Source organism: Vigna unguiculata, chromosome 10 (assembly GCF_004118075.2).
Source record: "Vigna unguiculata cultivar IT97K-499-35 chromosome 10, ASM411807v1, whole genome shotgun sequence".
Taxonomy (NCBI): Eukaryota; Viridiplantae; Streptophyta; class Magnoliopsida; order Fabales; family Fabaceae; genus Vigna; species Vigna unguiculata.
The window spans coordinates 22736828-22755262 of record NC_040288.1 but is presented as its reverse complement, the minus strand read 5'-3'; positions in this window follow the sequence as shown (position 1 = coordinate 22755262).

Genomic DNA, 18435 nt, shown 5'->3' with positions numbered 1-18435 from the left:
AATTGCCATTGATATGTTTATCTATTTATAATATATACCGATATATGGTATGACCACAGTACATTATGATGATAAATAGACCTATATATTTGAATATTGTGTGAATTTGTTCACGCATATATAATACTTAGGTTGATTGGATATGGCTAAATATTTATACTTTTTAACTTTTTTAAAATAGGTATAAGAATGATTATACAATACATATATATACAAATTTCATCTCATATTCCTTTTTATTTTAAATTACAAAAAGACTCTTAATTCATTTGATATTTTAGTTTGAAATTTAACAATTATAATTCTTTTATTGTTTTGATATTTGTGAAAAAAATAAGTATATCCTTTTAATATAATATTCTTGATAATAGCATGCTTTTTTACATTAATTTTAAAATAATTATTTAATAAATATTTGAACGAATTCAAATATGAAAATGAATATATCGAAAGAGAAAAGGAGACAAAAATTTCATAACTATACATAAACACACATTAATTAAAACCCGCACCAATTGTTATCCATAATACACAAATTTTACTACTCGCATTTGGATAAGCTCCTCTAAATTTATAATGAATTCTAATATAGAAATTATTATATTGTCAATAATTTTTATCTCTAGCTAAAATTATAAATACACAGAAGAAAATTAGGAGCAAATTCTAAGAAAATCTGGACGTGTTGATGATATTAAAGAGATGTGAAATATTGATACTTTTTCCAAACTTCCAAATTTTCCCATGCCTTTATTCTCGAGAGCTAAATATTATTATTTTCGAAGTTTAAAATCAAGTGGTCCAAAATTCCAAATTAAGTCTCAATAGTAAACTTATATTGATACTAAATTATGTTTAATGGGTCATTAGCGATCGAAAGCATTTTGTCGTGAAAATCCTTTTTAAGTTCATATATACAGATGTCAAATAAATAAGTCTATGTAGATATTATCCGAATTCGTTCATGTTGTGACGAAGAATCTCCACATTAATCGGATATAAGTATGGGTATGAAGAATTTTTGACTTTTCAATTGGGTATGGGGATGTACATATATGTCCTGTCTCCCTCCCTGTTTCCGCTTAAATTATTAAAATATTCACAATTATTTAAGTAAATTTATATATATATATATATATATATTATATATATATATATATCAATACACACTTTCTGTTTTTTTTTCTTTTAATTGTTTGGTTTGTTATTAAATTCATTCGCATCTCCAATATATATATATATATATATATATATATATATATATATATATATATATATATTTTCAAGACTCTCAATTTAAGTGTTTAATAGTATAAACATTTCCTTTACTAGGTAGCATAAAAAATTTATCTTCCTTACTCTATTATTATTAATTTTTGTTTCATTTGAAGAACCATTTTTGTTTCGCTAAAACAATTTTCGTTATTTCTCAACAATCGACTATGTTGATATTTGAAATGTTTTCTTAGATTTCTAAGGTATTTTTCATCTTATTATACCCTTAATTATACATTTGTTTTTCTTTGTGCAATTTCATTCAATAGTCTTTCAAATTGTTTCTAAGACACACATTTGATAATATTTTAATATTTTATTTGTTTATTTTTATCATGTAGAATACCATTTTGATATATTTTATATAATTATTTTTTATTTTATTACTCATTATAATCATGCTGTAATTTTGTTACTATAATTGTATAAATAAATTTTATTTACTATAATATAAAAATTTAATGTAATTTTCATGAATATTTTTTTATCATCATCCAACATATATTGAATTTCAAAAGATACAAGATCTATGTTAAAATTTTATTATTATTAGTTTAATATTTGTTCTTTGTGTGATTTTGATTAAGTGGTGTGTTATAATTTTTATTCGTGTATAAAAAAGAGATTCATTAGAATTTAAAAAATTGACGTAAATAAATATTTAAAATATATTTTAATTTAAATGTTTGTTTTCCTTTTATATTTTTTTAAGAATATTTTTAAATTTTATTACCTATGTTTTGTTAATATTTGTAAATTTAATAAATGTTTTGGCTTTCATGGAATTTTATTTGGTATTCTAATTTGAAATGTATGCAATTATAATTTCTTTCTAAATATTTTATATTAAAGAAACAATCCTCCTCTTAATTTTGAATATTTGATATATTATGATGTCTTTACTATAATTTTTTATTATTTTATAAAAATGGCTTAAATACCTTTTTGGTCCTCATTTTCGTAGTGTTTGTTGCGAATGGTCCTCATTTTCACAGAATGTTTAAAATGGTCCTCATTTTTACCGAATGTTTAGAATGGTCCTCATTTTCGCAATTCGTGTTTTATTTGGTCCTTTTCTGTAACGTCGTTTAAATCATTAACGAAGCATTGTACATGTGGCACGATTTGTATTAGGGTGTGTTACGTGTACTGTACAGGTGGCTTAATTAGATATTTGGGGATAAATAAGTGAGCTAGGGTTTTGGTAGGGAATGTTTAGGCAGTTGGTGAGTTTTGGCAATCTTGTTCCTCCATTTCCAATTGGTATTGCTGCAATCTTCTTCTTCCTGCAATCCCATTATATAGGTATGTTACGATCCCAATCTTCTTCCTTTACCTCTGGTTGTAATCGTTGGAGACAACCGTGTTGTATCACTTCGTGCACTATTGGTGGTTCAACGAGAAACGAATTAACCCCGATTTGTAGTTGCAGAGAGATGGCTGCTTTGAGGATGGCAAGAACTCCAAAGAATATTGGTAGAAAATTTTGGGTACAATCTATTTTTATTTTTGTGTTAATAATAGGTTAAATTATACTTTTAGTCCCCATTTTCGTAGCAAACTTTGAATTTGGTCCCTCAATTATTTTTTATCTCAATTTGGTCCCTATTTTGGGAAATTTGACTCAATCAAGTCCTTTCCGTTAGTGGTGGAGTAACGGTGTTAATGGGGTGCCACGTGTCAGCTTCTGGATTTTTTGAAATTTTTTTATTTTTTATTTTATTTTTTTTTGATTTTTTTTTGATTTTTTATTAATTTTTTTAAAATTTTTAAAAAAATTAAAATTTTGCCACGTGTCAAGCTGACATCATGCCACGTGGCAGTGACAGTGCCACGTGTCACTATTTGGGAGGTGTCATTTTCTCATTCTCAATTTGGTCCCTGTATTTTATCTTTTGTCTCAATTTAGTCCCAATTTTTGTAAAAATTGTGCAATTTCGTCCCCCTCCAAATTGAAACAAAAATTAGAAAATGTTATACAAATATTTTTATTAAATTTGATTTTTTTTATTCAAATTGATATTTTTATTATATATTTTCAATAAAACCAAGTTTCTTTAAATTTGTTTCACATTAAATTTTACTTAAAATTGTTTTCAAATTTTAAATTTATTTGTTTTTTATTGTTACATAAACTAGTTTATTTTTCTTAAATTATATAATTTTTATTTTTATACTAACTAAAATATTTGTATAGAAATTATTGAATTTTACACATTTTAAAAATATGCAATTATTTAAAATATAAATGCAAATAAAAAACAATATTAAAGTATAATGTAATAAAATATCAATATAATTTATGAATTTTTTTATTAATATTATTTTCTATTAACAACTTTAAAATAATTTTAAATAAAGTTTAACGTAAAATATAAATTAAAATAAACTTAATCTTGTTAAAAATATTTACTTGAAATATCAATTTTGATAGAAATATCTTTGCATATTTATATAGAAATTAAATTTGGTTTCAATTTGGAGAGGGACAAAATTGCACAATTTTTACAAAAATTGGGACTAAATTGAGACAAAAAATAAAATACAGGGACCAAATTGAGAATGAGAAAATGACAACTCCCAAATACTGCCACGTGGCACTGCCACTGTCACGTGGCACGATGTCCGCTTGACACGTGGCAAAATTTTAATTTTTTTAAAAATTTTAAAAAAATTAATAAAAATAAAAAATTTCAAAAAAAAAAAATAAAAAAATTTCAAAAAATCCAGAAGCTGACACGTGGCACCTCATTTAACACCGTTACTCTACCACTAACGGAAAGGACTTGATTGGGTCAAATTTCCCAAAATAGGGACCAGATTGAGATAAAAAATAATTGAGGGACCAAATTCAAATTTTGCTACGAAAATGGGGACTAAAAGTATAATTTAACCTTAATAATAAATTGGTTTTAATTTTTGGTTTATTGATTTACAAAGTGGTGGTTCTAATAATGTGGGCGGCAACTTTTTCAAATGGTGGTATTGATGAAAAGGATGTCATCATCATGACACAAATGAGGCAAATTAATGATTTGGAAAAGGATGTCCACTTCAATTTCACCTTCCACTTCAACATCACTATTCAGACCACTGGCATCCCCAATCTCTACTTCAGCAGCCTCTTCATGGGCCTCTACTTCACCACCGTGGTGGACAATAACATTGAACCTATCATCACTCATTGCCCTAAAGTAAATTAAATAGATAAAAAAGATGTATTATTAAGTCTACTTAACGCAATGGGGGACCACTGTTACAATCAAATACAAATAAAATAATGGGAACCATTACACCAACATCGACAACCGACAAACAAACCAACTAAAATAATACCCCATTGAACCCCACCTACAGACACAAACTACACAAAATCATGAAAGTAATTTAGAAATCATGCAGAACATCACAACAATGAGCAAACAAACCCAAAAAATAGAATTACGAAAACCCTAACCCATGAGCAAACACAACCCAGAAAACCCTGAACCCACTTACCTCGTTGATGATGATTAACTAGAAAATTGAAATGAAGAGTGCAACTGTAATCCAATGATGAAATGGCAAGTATTAGCTGCTTCCTCTGCAAATCTGAACTCAAGAAGACGAAGATAAAGAAATTTCCCTAATTGCAAAATTTCCCCTAAATTGAAAAATTAACGTTAATTAGCCACATGTATAGTACACGTAACACACCCTAATACAAACTGTGCCACCTGTACAATGTTCCGTTAATGATTTAAATGGCGTTACAGAAAAGGACCAAATAAAACACGAATTGCGAAAATGAGGACCATTCTAAACATTCGGTAAAAATGAGGACCATTTTAAACATTCTATGAAAATGAGGACCATCTGCAACAAACACTACGAAAATGAGGACCAAAAAAGTATTTAAGCCTATAAAAATTAATTAATATTGAAACAGTGAGAAAATGGGTATGAGTATGAGTATGGGTATGGGTATGAGAATATACTCGTTATTCGGTGGAGATGGACATGAGACAAAAGTTTGATACCAAACTATTGGGTTTGTGTACGGGGACGAGGATACATTTTTTCTATGGGGATGGATATGAGATAACAAAATTCGTCCCCATCTAGGGATGTCAACGGGGCGGGTAGGGTACGGGTAGTAACTCTCGCGTATCCTACCGACTGGATAAATATCCGACGCGTACCCGTATCCATATCCTTTGAGTATTTGTTATACGGGTACCCGCATAATTTTTTAATATCCACGGGTACCCACGAGTATTTAAAAAAATAAAAATAAATATTTAACAACATATTTTAATCGTAAATTCAAATAAAATACAATACATAACATTCATAAATGTTAAACAAAGTCCAAATAACTCATTTAAATAGTATTGAATGACAATTTACAAAGAAATGAATTTATTTTAAAACTAATTGATAAAAAAATAACTCTTTCAAAATCAATATATTAATATAACGGTACGGATATCCACGGGTACGGATACTTTGGTACCCGTACATGCCTCGTTAACATGCGGGTATTAAAAATACCCATATTCGTTACCTACTAGTATCCATTTACAATATCCATTCTGCCCGTAAGAAATTTTATCTGCTAATACCCGTAGATACAGATTTTTTTACATCCTTATCACGTCCTGTCCCGTCCTATTATCATCCCTATATTATATCATCAACTCAAATAAATATTATATTATATTTAATATGGTAATTAATTATCGAAAATGTCTTGTCGTTGAATTTTAGTTGACTTTATAAATTGAAATGAAAGTTGTTTTATAATTATACATTGTTAGAGTCTTTTTGGTCATTAATCCACAAGCATTGTTTTTTTTTTCATAAAAATGTATTTATTGTTATGGTTGAGTTTTCTACAATTTTATATTAACATATTTTTATGTTAAATTTTATTATCCGACTATTAACATTGAATGTTATTGATTTGTATCAAATTAATAATTTTTTTTATTTAAAAAACAAAAAGAAATATTTGATTACATTAAAATAGATAGCAATTTTTATATTAATATTTAATATAAATTAATTAAGTAAATTATTTAGTTTCACGATTTGATGCAGTTTATTTTTTTAATTATAAAATAAAACTTAATTTTTAATTAGATTAACCTAAAAAATAATAAATTTTAGATAAATATGTAATATAAATTATTAATTAAACTTTTTAGTTTTGCAATTGATTGTTGTTTAAAGAAAAACAAGTTATTGGTTAAAGAAAACTTAAACTTTCTTGATTCACATCAATTTCTATTTCCTATAAAATTTGATCGAAAGATCGAAAAAGTCCCAAACTTGAAAATCCAAGGTTCGTTTCATCCAATCTCACATAAATGCTTGGAATCTCACACGCCATTGATGCATATATCGCTGAATGTAAGGAAATATGAACGAAGATAGAAGTGAATTGACAATTGGGAGCAAACAATATTTAAGTTTTAAATTTTATCAAAATGATGTAATTGTCACTCACTTTATTTGTGATAACGGATTCGAGAAGAATTTAATATATTTTATTTTCTTTTATCCAAACACCGTATTATGCAGGTTAAATTATGTTTTTTAACTCCATTTTTGTTTTGAAATATTAATTTTGTTTTTTATTTATTTATCTCAATTTTGGTTCTAATTTTTAGAAAAATTGATGCAATTAGGTCATTTTTGTTAATACTGTACTAATAATGTTAAAGAATATCATATGTCATTTCGTGGATTTTTTGATTTTTTTAAAAATTTATATTTTGTTTTTGTTATTATTTTTAAAAATTTAAAAAAACATAAAAATTTGTCACGTGTCAAGTTAAAATGTTACATGACAATGACAGTGTGATGTGGCAATGATAGTACCACATATCACTATCACTACCTCAATGTAAATTTGGTCCTTGTAAATAGAGTAATTTTGTCCCTCTCTCATTGAAACCAAATTTAATTTTTATATAAAATGTATACAACAATTTTTATTGAAATTGATTTTTTTATTAAATATTTTTAACAAGATTAAGTTTAAATTTATATTTTACATTGAACTTTATTTAAAATCATTTTAAAATTTGTAAATAGAAAGTAATGTTAATAGAAAATTGATTCAAAATTAATTTCAACTAATAAAGATGTTAAACTTGTTTATCAATTACATTTCACAAAAAGTAAATTTATCAACTTTTTCAACTCTTCTAAAATTTATATTTTATATTGAACTTTATTTGTATTGATATTTTATTATATCATATTTTAATATTTTTTCATTCGAATTTATATTTCAAATAATTGTATATTTTTAAAAGCGTATAAAATTCAATAATATCTATACAAATTATTGAGTTGGCTTAAAATAACATTACATAAATTCAAATGTAAAATTTTAAAATAATTTTAAATAATTTTATAGTAATTTAAAACAAATAAATTTAAAATTTGAAAGCTAGTTGAAATAAAGTTGAATGTGAAATATAAATTTAAATAAATATGAAAATATCAATTTAAGTAAAAATATCAATTTTAATAAAAATATTTGTACAAGATTTTGAGAGAACAAAAATGTTTAATTTTTAAAAAATTTGGGACTAAATTAAGACAAAATAAAAATATAGGACCAAATTAAAACCTAGACAATGACACATGGTGTGACAATGACACGTGTTACTCTACTACCACATCACAGTGTCATTGTCATATGGACGACGTCACCTTGACACGTGAAAATCTTAATTTAAAAAAAAAATATAAAAACTAAATCAAATTAAAAAGTAAAAGTAAAAAAAAAAAGGGTGGCACCTCTCTAATGTTGTTAGTATAGTGCTAACCCTAACTACATCAAATTTTCCAAAATAGAAACCAAATTGAGAAGCATTATAGTAAAGGGACCAAATTAATATTTTCCAACAAAATAGAAAATATTAGAGGTGGCAACGGGTCATGTCGGGCATGGATAGTGTCTACCCACAACCCGACCCTCAACAAAAAAATCCACTTGCAACCCATTTGTTTATCCGCTTAAAAAATACCCGCCAGTATTTTAAAATCCGCGGGTATTTTGCAACATGCGGGTAACTGTGGATACCCGCAAATTTTTAAAAAATAATATTTTATAAATTTTTAAAATAAAATTACCAAAAAATAAAAAAAATAAAAATTTAATTTTAATTAAATTTAATCTAATAAAATATAATTTTAATTTTAATTAAATTTAGCTTAATAAAAGATAAATTAAATTTTAATTTTAATTTTTTTATGTGTAACGGGTATTGTAGGTACAAGTACAGATACATGCATCCATGAGCGACTCAAGCGTTTGGGAGACATAAAGCAAACTTAAAAAATGAGGCCTTTTATTTAAAATTTATTTTTTGAGCTTTTTTAGATACCAAAAATTAGGCATTTGAATGTAATTTGATGAAGAAAAGAGCCTAGAATGTATATTCTTAAGAAAATCTATATCATTGATTTTAGGCTAAGTAAAACCTCAAGTAGATATATTTTTAATGCAAAGATGGTAGAGTTGGTGAAAATATATTTAAAGCATAATGTTTTTAATGTTTTTGATTTTGTTTACTTCTATTTATATTGTCGTCGATTTATATTATGGGCTAAACCATTCCTTAAGTTTTGTTTTTTTTTTCTTAGAGACTGACTTTTTCTTATATAAATGCATTTGTTTTTCCTTTTATCACGTAACAATGCATACATATATATTCGAAGCCAGAAATACTTTTAGATGAAAATTTTTTTACTCTATTTTTTCACATGTAATTTTATTTAGGGTATCTTTTAATTATATCTGTGAAGTATTAACAGTTAGCTCCCATGATGCACACATTTTTAAATATTAACTTTCTCAATGTTATGATGGTAAAAGAAAGGTGTCGATCTTATAGCAAAGTTGGGATTTAATGCTTATAGACTTTCAATTTATTGGTATAATATTTTCAGGATATGTTTTACTGCTTATGATATAATAGTAATTCTAGATTTTATTTTGAATTAGAGAAATTTAGAAAAACATAGCTTGGTGTTACAAGTTGAAATCTACCATTGACTAGTACTTTTACATCATTGGGAAGGGTCAAATGCAGCATAATAGCTTGGACTAACAAGTTTCAATTACTAATTGGTGCAAGTATGTAATTCTTCCAACAACAAGAATACACAATATAATAGAATGAAGACAAAAATCCACGTCAATTAAGACGAAACGTAACACTATTCATAGGTTAAATGCTGAATTTATGACAAAAGGTATCTGGAGAGGATATTCAAACAAAATATGACAATAGAATATAGGACCATTAGTTGAAGAGTATTTAAAGAGTAATTATATTTTATAATGGGTAAATAAAAATATCAAAAGGACAATTTGATCTTATCATAAATTGGTGAGGTCGATGTTATTTTATATTTTAACATCTCAATATCAGTAAGAAACAGAAGGATAATTATATGGTTTTCTAAAGAGAACATGTTAGATTGTGCAATCAATCATACAAACAATAAACCCTAAATTAATTGAGTAGCTCCCAATACTAAACAAAAAGAATGTGGAAGCGTACGTAACACCCCAATTTAGGATGTCACGGAAAGATATAATACATGCACATTTTAATGTATACCGATTTTATCCAAAACGTACTTAGGCAAAAGTTTATTTTAATTCTTAATACGAAGTTTAAAATCTCTATGGGTAAAAGGAAAATTCCAAATAACAACTACAAAACAAAAGAAAATTACATAGTCTTCATTATTTGATGCAAAACAAGAAAATAAATTTTTAATAAACCCCCGATTCATCCCATCCTCTCCGCGATCTACTCCATGCCAAAAACATCTGCATTATCAACTGTCCTCCGTATAACACACACGTCATACGATTATCACATACATTCAAACACAAACAAATAAATAAGGATAAGCTAACCATAATCAATGATATATAAATTCAACAAAATAAAACATGACAATTAATACTCAACATCACAACTAAGTAAAACACTTAAGCATTATAATCACAATCAAACTTTGGTTTTTCGCCACCTTTTACCCCACCACACATCTACTTTCCTAGAATCAGATGGTTCGAGTAGTCCAGCCATCGCAACAACAGACAAATCTCCCTTATTCCTCAAGCACTTATGAATAAGAACATCATTGCATCGTACACCTAACACTATACTCAACAACGAGCAGAAAGTAAGGCGAAACATATTTCCTCTCCCTACTGCTTCACACAGGTGAGAGAGTCTTCACTTAGTACTCAGACCAATCCTCTACCACTGTTTCACACAGGTGAAAGAGTCTTCACTAGGTCTCTAGGTACGGAAAACCTCACACAACACTTAATTTCACCAAGAGTCTTTAAGTCAGGTAAAACACTCTTAACATGTAGCACATGAGAATTATAGATTTTCAATCCTAATACACACCACTACACCATACATGGAAGAATAATGTTCCATAATGAAACCCCTAAAAGCACTCACAGTTTTATCATCCACGCACCAAAGCAATCCATCATTCTAACATTCTCATATAATGCCCCCCGAAAGAAAGTCCAAGAACATACATTAAAGGCATAAAGGAAAATAACATAATATAAGACACACCACTCCAACATGTGATTTCTTCAAACACATGATTCCCAAGCACCATAACATAAAGAAAAATAAAGCAACAAGAAAAGTCAATGACCAAAAAATTGCATATGTCAATGGATCAATAACTAACGCATTTGCTAAAAGAACCTTTAAGAAAGATGCACTATGAAATCACGTGTAGTCTACAACAAAAGTATAAGGAAAGGAAAACAACAACTATATTATACTACTATATGTGTTTACGTGAAAGTATAAGCAAAGGAAGAAAGAGAAAAGGAAACCCCGCGAGCCCATGGTTTTCTCTCATCTAAACACCAATGTTCCACCAAAGCCATAAACACATTATATGATATGAGATTGACAAAGCCTACACAGGTGAATAACTTAAACTTTTGCAGTCCAAGGGTGTCCCTTAAGCCCCATAATAGTAAAATAATGAGCCAATGTTTAAAAGATTTCAACCCACTAAAACTACTCAAAAATGTAGTTGAAAACAAAAAGATTGCACCAAACACATCGCGCCTCCATCGTTGCACCATACTCGAGCTCCTCCATGATTCCTCGCGTCAGAACTGCGTGCACCTTCATTCACGTCGCAGACAACCACCATTTTTCTCCTTCACCATGAGGAAACCGCAACCTGTGATGCAACGCCGCACCCACCATTCACGGACCTTGGGCCTACAGTCATGAGTACCACATTTGCCGCTGCAATGCATGCCTTGTGCGATTAGCACCACAACAACAACAAGCTCTCCACCAAACACGTCCTCTATCGGAGAAACAATGGCCACCGTCAGAATCTGTGAAACGTAACTTATGGTAACCCTCACGGCAGCCAAACCCTAATTGCGGAAAGAGAATTCTGACTTGAGAGAGAGAGAGACTGCTCTGACACGTTGCAGCCTCTCACTGGACAGTTAAAGAGTCAACACTGGTCAACCAGTCAACTCTAGGCAAGGGCGGGTCAATGTTGGTCAAACAGGCTATTTTACACTATATTTGGCCGGTGGTTCCTCTACAGTAACCCTAAATAGCATAGAAAAGGAAAGTATCGTCTGATGGTAGTTCATCGTCGGCCAGACAATTTCTGGAAATTTCCCAGAACCACAATCTTTAAATGGAATATAACAATTCATACATAATCATACCATACTTAGCATGCCAATCAGACTGAAATAATCAACGCATGAAATTACTCTATTTAACATGGCAATCAAATTTAAAATAAAGTTAATGCATAAGGTTACTCTATTTAGCATGCCAATCAGAATTAAACATAAAATTAACGTGTAAAGCTCCCCTAACCTGGTTTGCTTAACTTATTTTGGAATTGTTGTGAGTTCCCCCCTGATCACCAATGATCTTCCTTTGAATCTCTCAATGCAGCTCCTCTCCTCACCCAATCCTCACAAAACTCTCAATTTTCGTATTATGTTCTCTAAGCACAAAGATAGCCTTGCAAAATCTTTCTTCTAACCTAAAATTGGCCTTTTAATGGTGCCTTAATGCTAGGTAATCACTAAAAAATGAAAATTGATTTAATGGGCTGATAATTGTCATTCAATGGTTCATTATTGACAGTTTTCTAGCCACTTCTTGATTGCTCCTTGACCTGCTATGGTTTCTATGCCCTTTCACCTTCATGCCAAAGTAAATTTTGGCAAAAATAGAGTTTAGTTTAGGTTCACCAAGGTTCGAACTCTTACCATGCCAATGTCAATTTAATGCACAATCATTCAACTAATTCATGTTTCGTGATAATTTATATAATTCTATGATTATATTATCACTCAACATGATCAAGCATATCATTAAAACAATAATAATTAAATAACACACAAATGGCATACATAAGACTCGAACCCAAGTCCTTTCACATAATAAAGTACTCTCAAGCATTTGAGTTAGTACTTTTCTATGTCACATCAATCAATAAATAATGCCATAAAAGCTTCCATTGCCCACATTTATTAATTAAATTTAGCAGATTTTACAGATTCTGGATGTACGACTCATGTTTCAATGTCTTGCAAGGATTTCTTTCAACCCAAACAATAAATCCAAATGAGAAGTTTGTTTTCATGGGCAATAAAGAGAAAGTTCTAGTGAAAGTCGTAGAGACTTATCGTCTAATCCTCGACACTGAATATCACTTAGACCTTATGGATATTTTTTATGTACCTAGTATCACTAGAAATTTAATTTCTTTGTCCAAGCTTGGTGTTGCTGGATACTCTTTTAAGTTTGGAAATTGTTGTTTCAGTTTGTTTAAAATTACTTATATGATTGGATCTAGTACACTTTACGATGGTTTATATAAATTGAATTTGGATAATTTATATGCTGAAACTCTTATGACCTTGCAACACAATGTTGGCACTAAACAAAGTTTAGTGGATGAACGATCTGCTTACTTGTGACATAAGCATTTGGGACATATTTCCAAAGAAAACATGCAAAGATTAGTAAAGAATGAAATCCCTCTGGATTTTGATTTTACTAATTTGAATATGTGTGTGGATTGTATTAAAGGCAAACAAACAAAACACACAAAGAAAGGAGTCATAAGAAGCACTCAACTTCTTGCCATCATACACATCGATATATATGGTCCGTTTAATGTAAATTTCTTCAATAAGGATAAGTATTTCATCACCTTTATTGATGATTTTTCGCGTTATGGACATGTCTATTTACTACATGAGAAATCTCAATCAGTGAATACCTTGAAAGTTTATATAAATGAAGTGAAAAAGCAATTAGACATAAAGGTGAAAATCGTAAGGTCAGATAGAGGTGGTGAGTATTATGGAACATATGCTAAAAGTGGACAACACCCTGGTCCATTCACTAAGTTCCTTGAGAAACGTGGTATTTGTGCTCAATACACAATGTCAGGCACACCACAACAAAATGGTGTATCAGAAAGGTGTAATCGAACCTTAATGGATATGGTTAGAAGTATGTTAAGTAATTCATGTTTACTTGTATCGTTGTGGATGTATGCTTTAAAGATTGTCATGTATTTGTTGAACAAGGTTCCTAGCAAAGTTGTTCAAAAGACTCCTTTTGAGTCGTGGGCAAGTAGGAAACCCAGTTTGAAACACCTACATGTTTGTGGTTTTCAGGCAGAAGTAAGAATATAAATCCGCAAGAAAAGAAATTAAATGAAAGAACAAATAATGGATATTTCATTGGTTATCCAAAAAAATCAAAAGGATAAATTTTTTACTGTTCTACCCATAGTACAAGAATCGTTGACACTAGAAATACTTGGTTCATTGAGAATGGCAAAACCAGTAGTGGTGAAGCTTCATAAAATGTGGAGATTAAGGAAGTTATAGTACAAGTTCTTGTAGCTAGTATGTGTTCTTCAAGAGTTATTGATAAAGGATTCTAAGAAAGAGATCCTAGGAAAAGAGGGCATTCTAGGCGCAACCCATCACAAGAGAAGCAAACTCCAAAGATTCCTAAGTTCTATGGAGGAAGTGATCCCAAAATCTTCCTTGATTGGGAAGCTAAAGTTGATCAAATTTTCAATGAAAATCATGTAAAGGATCAAACACAAGTTGATCTAGTAGTGTTAGGATTTTTTGAGTATGCCAAAACTTGGTGGCATAAAGTTTGTAAAAATTATGACCAAGGGCCACCCGCGGCTTCTTGGATGGACATTAAAACTCTTATGCGCGCTAGATTTGTTCCTCCCTCCTATAGGAAGGAACTTCTTTTGAAGCTCCAAAGGCTTCACCAAGGTCCTATGTGTGTGAGTGAGTACTTTAAAGAATTAGAGTCTCAAATGTTTAGGGTTGGAATAAAAGAAACTAACAAAGAAAAAATGAAAAGGTTTGTGAATGGTCTTAGGAGAGACATACAAGACCAAGTAGAGTTGTATGAGTACTCCACTCTTCAAAATGTTTTCACACTTGCTCTTAGGACTGAAACTCATTTGAAAAGAAAGAATAGGGCAAGGAAGAGTTACTCACCCAACCACTACTATAGTCACTCATGGAAGGGAAAAGCTAAAGAGAAACATGATAAATTTCCTTCTAAGTCTCACCAAGCACCATCAAGTAAAAATAAGTTACCAAGTGGTCACACTCACCATTCCACTTCTCAAAGATCAAGTTCCATTAAATGTTTTAAATGTTTGGGGTATAAACACATTGTTTTGAATTGCCCAATCAAGAAGACAATGATCTTAAAGAAGAGTGATGATGAGAGTGAACATTTTTCTTCCCCTTTTCCCCAAAATACTTCTTCCCACACTTCTTCAATTGAAAGGACTAAACCCTTTGAAAGTGGATTGTTAATGGTAAGGCGCCAACTAGGGCAAGTTCCCAAAGAACTTGATCCTTCTCAAAGACAAAACCTTTTTCATGGAGGGTGCCTTATCAATGACAAGATATGTCACTTCATCATAGATAGTGGAAGTTGTGTAAATATGGCTAGCCCAAAAGTGGTGGACAAGTTTGGCTTGAAAACAATTCCTCATGTCAAACCCTACAACCTATCATGGCTTAAGGAAGAAGAAATAAAAGTAACTAAACAAGTCCTCATTAACTTTTCAATTGGCAATTTTAAGGATGAGGTATTATGTGACATTGTGCCTATGGAAGCCAACCATATTTTGCTAGGTAGGCCATGGCAATTTGATAGAAAAGTTGTTTATGATGGCCATGCAAACACTTATGTTTTCTCCTCCCTAGGAAAGAAGTTCACAATCCTACTTCTCCCACCTCCACAAGAAAATGAGGACAAAAATAAAATAAAAGATGAAAAAGAAAAGAAAAGGGGCAAGCTTTCACCAAGGAGTTACTTGCCTACAAAAAGAGTTTTTCAAAGCAAGAGGTGCAACACCACTCTTCATTCTCTTCCCAAACAAAGAGAGATGAACAAAAACACAAGCAAGAAAAGGAGAGTGGCATTAAAAAGAAAGAGGGCATCTCCAAGACTAGGGATCAAATCATTAAAGATGAAGAAAGTTCTCATCAACTCAAGTCAAGCTCCATCAACAAAGACTTCAAGAATTTGAGGTCAAATTCTCTCCAACAAGGGGAGAATGATAAAGGATTGATCACTACCAAGGATGATGGCCCATGACACATGCTTAGAAGAAAGGGAGTTCCTTGATCCCTTCCTTTGCTTTTATTTTCTTTAGTTTAAAATTCCTTTAAGTTGGCTTGGTTGACTATTTTTGAGTTGACTTGTTGACCTTGACTTTGGGTTGACTTGTTGACTCAAAAGATTAGCTTAACCTTAAACCAACATGCTAATAAATTCCTTAAATTGCTTTTGTAGGAATAAGAAAGGAGGAGGACCACATAGGAGACACTTGGCGTCCTAAGGAAGAGAGAGAAGGAATAAGACTTTCTAGAAGCATCTAGAAAGAGGAGGCCCACATGCCTTGGACACCAAGTCTTCTAGAATGTTCTAGAACCTTCCTTTGGGAGCCTTGGCCATGAAGACTTGCCACCTAGATGGCTTGGACGAAAATTCACCCATGTGCACCCTAGGATGACCTACTTTCTAGAACATGCTAGGTTTCTTTTGTAATCCTTTAACTTAGTTGTTTTGCTAAGGGGCCCCTAGACTTGTCTATTTAAGGGGACCTCTAACACTTGTACAAGGGTTGAACATTTTGAAGTAAAAACACTCTTGTGTCTCAACCATTTGTGAGAGTTTCCTCCCTTGGGAGTGAAACTTGTAAGCCTTATCTTGCATAGCAAGTGGCGGCACACATCCACTCATCTTCAAGGTTGTCATGGCTTCTAGCCTAGCCTTGTAGTGGCGTGCTTCTCACATTTTTACCATTTCTTTCCTTTCCATTTTATGTTTTCTTCTTCCTTTAATTGTTCTTGGTTTTAGATGGTTTATGTTCTTTCCATTTCCTTTTCATTTTGAATCAATCCATCATCTTCTTCTCTTGAGCTTTGTGAAAGGAACCTTCACATCTAGATAGCTTGCTATCTTAATGTCCAGTGGGGATTTCGCTTAGCTTTCTTAATTAACTCACACCATATTCAATAATCTTAAAAAGGAACAAGATAATCCTTCATCAGTTATTGTTCCCTATGTTGTAGAAACTTACAACAATCAAGAAGAACAAAAAAATAATGATCCTTAGGTTAACAATGAGTCGGTAGTAGAACAACTAAAAGAAGTAGTATTGAGAAGATCTCATAGAGATAGAAAGTCTACTATTTTAACTCATTATGTGGTTTATCTACAAGAGTCAGAAAATGACTTGAGTATTGATAATGAACTAGTTTCATTTTCAGAAGCCATTAACGATGATTATTTTGATAAGTGGTTAGATGCCATGAAAGATGAGCTTAAATCAATGACATAGAATGACGTATGGGACCTTGTGGAATATCCTAAAGGATGACCTTGTGGAATATCCTAAAGGATGCAAGAGAGTTGGGTGTAAATGGGTCTTTAAAACTAAATGTGACTCTCAAGGCAATATCGAAGGTTACATGGCTTGACTTGTTGCTAAAGGTTTTACTAAAAAAGATGGTGTTAACTGTAAGGAAACATTTTCGCCTATTTTTAAGAAATATTCTTTTAGAATTATCATGACATTAGTAGCTCATTATGATCTTGAGTTGCATCAAATGGATGTTAAAATCGCTTTTCTGAATGTAGATTTAGAAAAGGATGTTTATATGGACCAACCGGTGGGGTTCACTGAAGAAGGAAAGGAACACATGATGTATAAACATAAGATATCAGTATATGGACTTAAGCAAACTTTTCGGCAATGGTATCTTAAGTTCAATGATACTATTGTGTCCTTTAGATTTAAGAAAAACACCGTTGATCGGTGTGTGTGTGTGGGTATAAATATATATATATATATATATATATATATATATATATATATATATATATATATCTGAAGGTTAGTGGGAGCAAGTTTATATTTCTGATTCTGTATGTTGATGATATCTTGCTTACGACTAATGATCTTTGTCTTTTAAGTGAGACTAAGAGGTTTCTCTCTATTAACTTTGAAATGAAAGATACAGGTGAGACATACTATGTGATAGGAATAAAAGTATAATGTGATAGATCACAAGGATTGTTAGGTTTGTCTCAGAGCGAATATATTAATAAAGTTTTAGAGAGATTAAAAATGGATAAATGGTCAGCATCTCCTGTTCCAATACAGAAAGGAGACAAGTTTAGTCTCATGCAATGTCCAAAGAATGATTTGGAACAAAAATAGATGAAAAATATCCCTTATCCATCTGTTGTTGGGAGTTTGATGTTTGCTCAAACATGTACGAGGCTAGATATTAGCTTTGTAGTTGGTATGCTTGGTAGATACCAGAGTAATCAAAGGTTGGAGCATTGAAAAGCAACAAAGAAAGTTTTAAGATACCTATAAGGAACAAAGAATCACATGCTTACTTTTGGAAAATCTGATCACCTTGAAGTGATAGGTTACACAAATTCTGACTTTGCCGGCTGTGTGGAGACAGGAAAGTCTACATTTAGTTATGTGTATCTTTTAGCTTGAAGAGCAATTTCATAGAAAACTGCG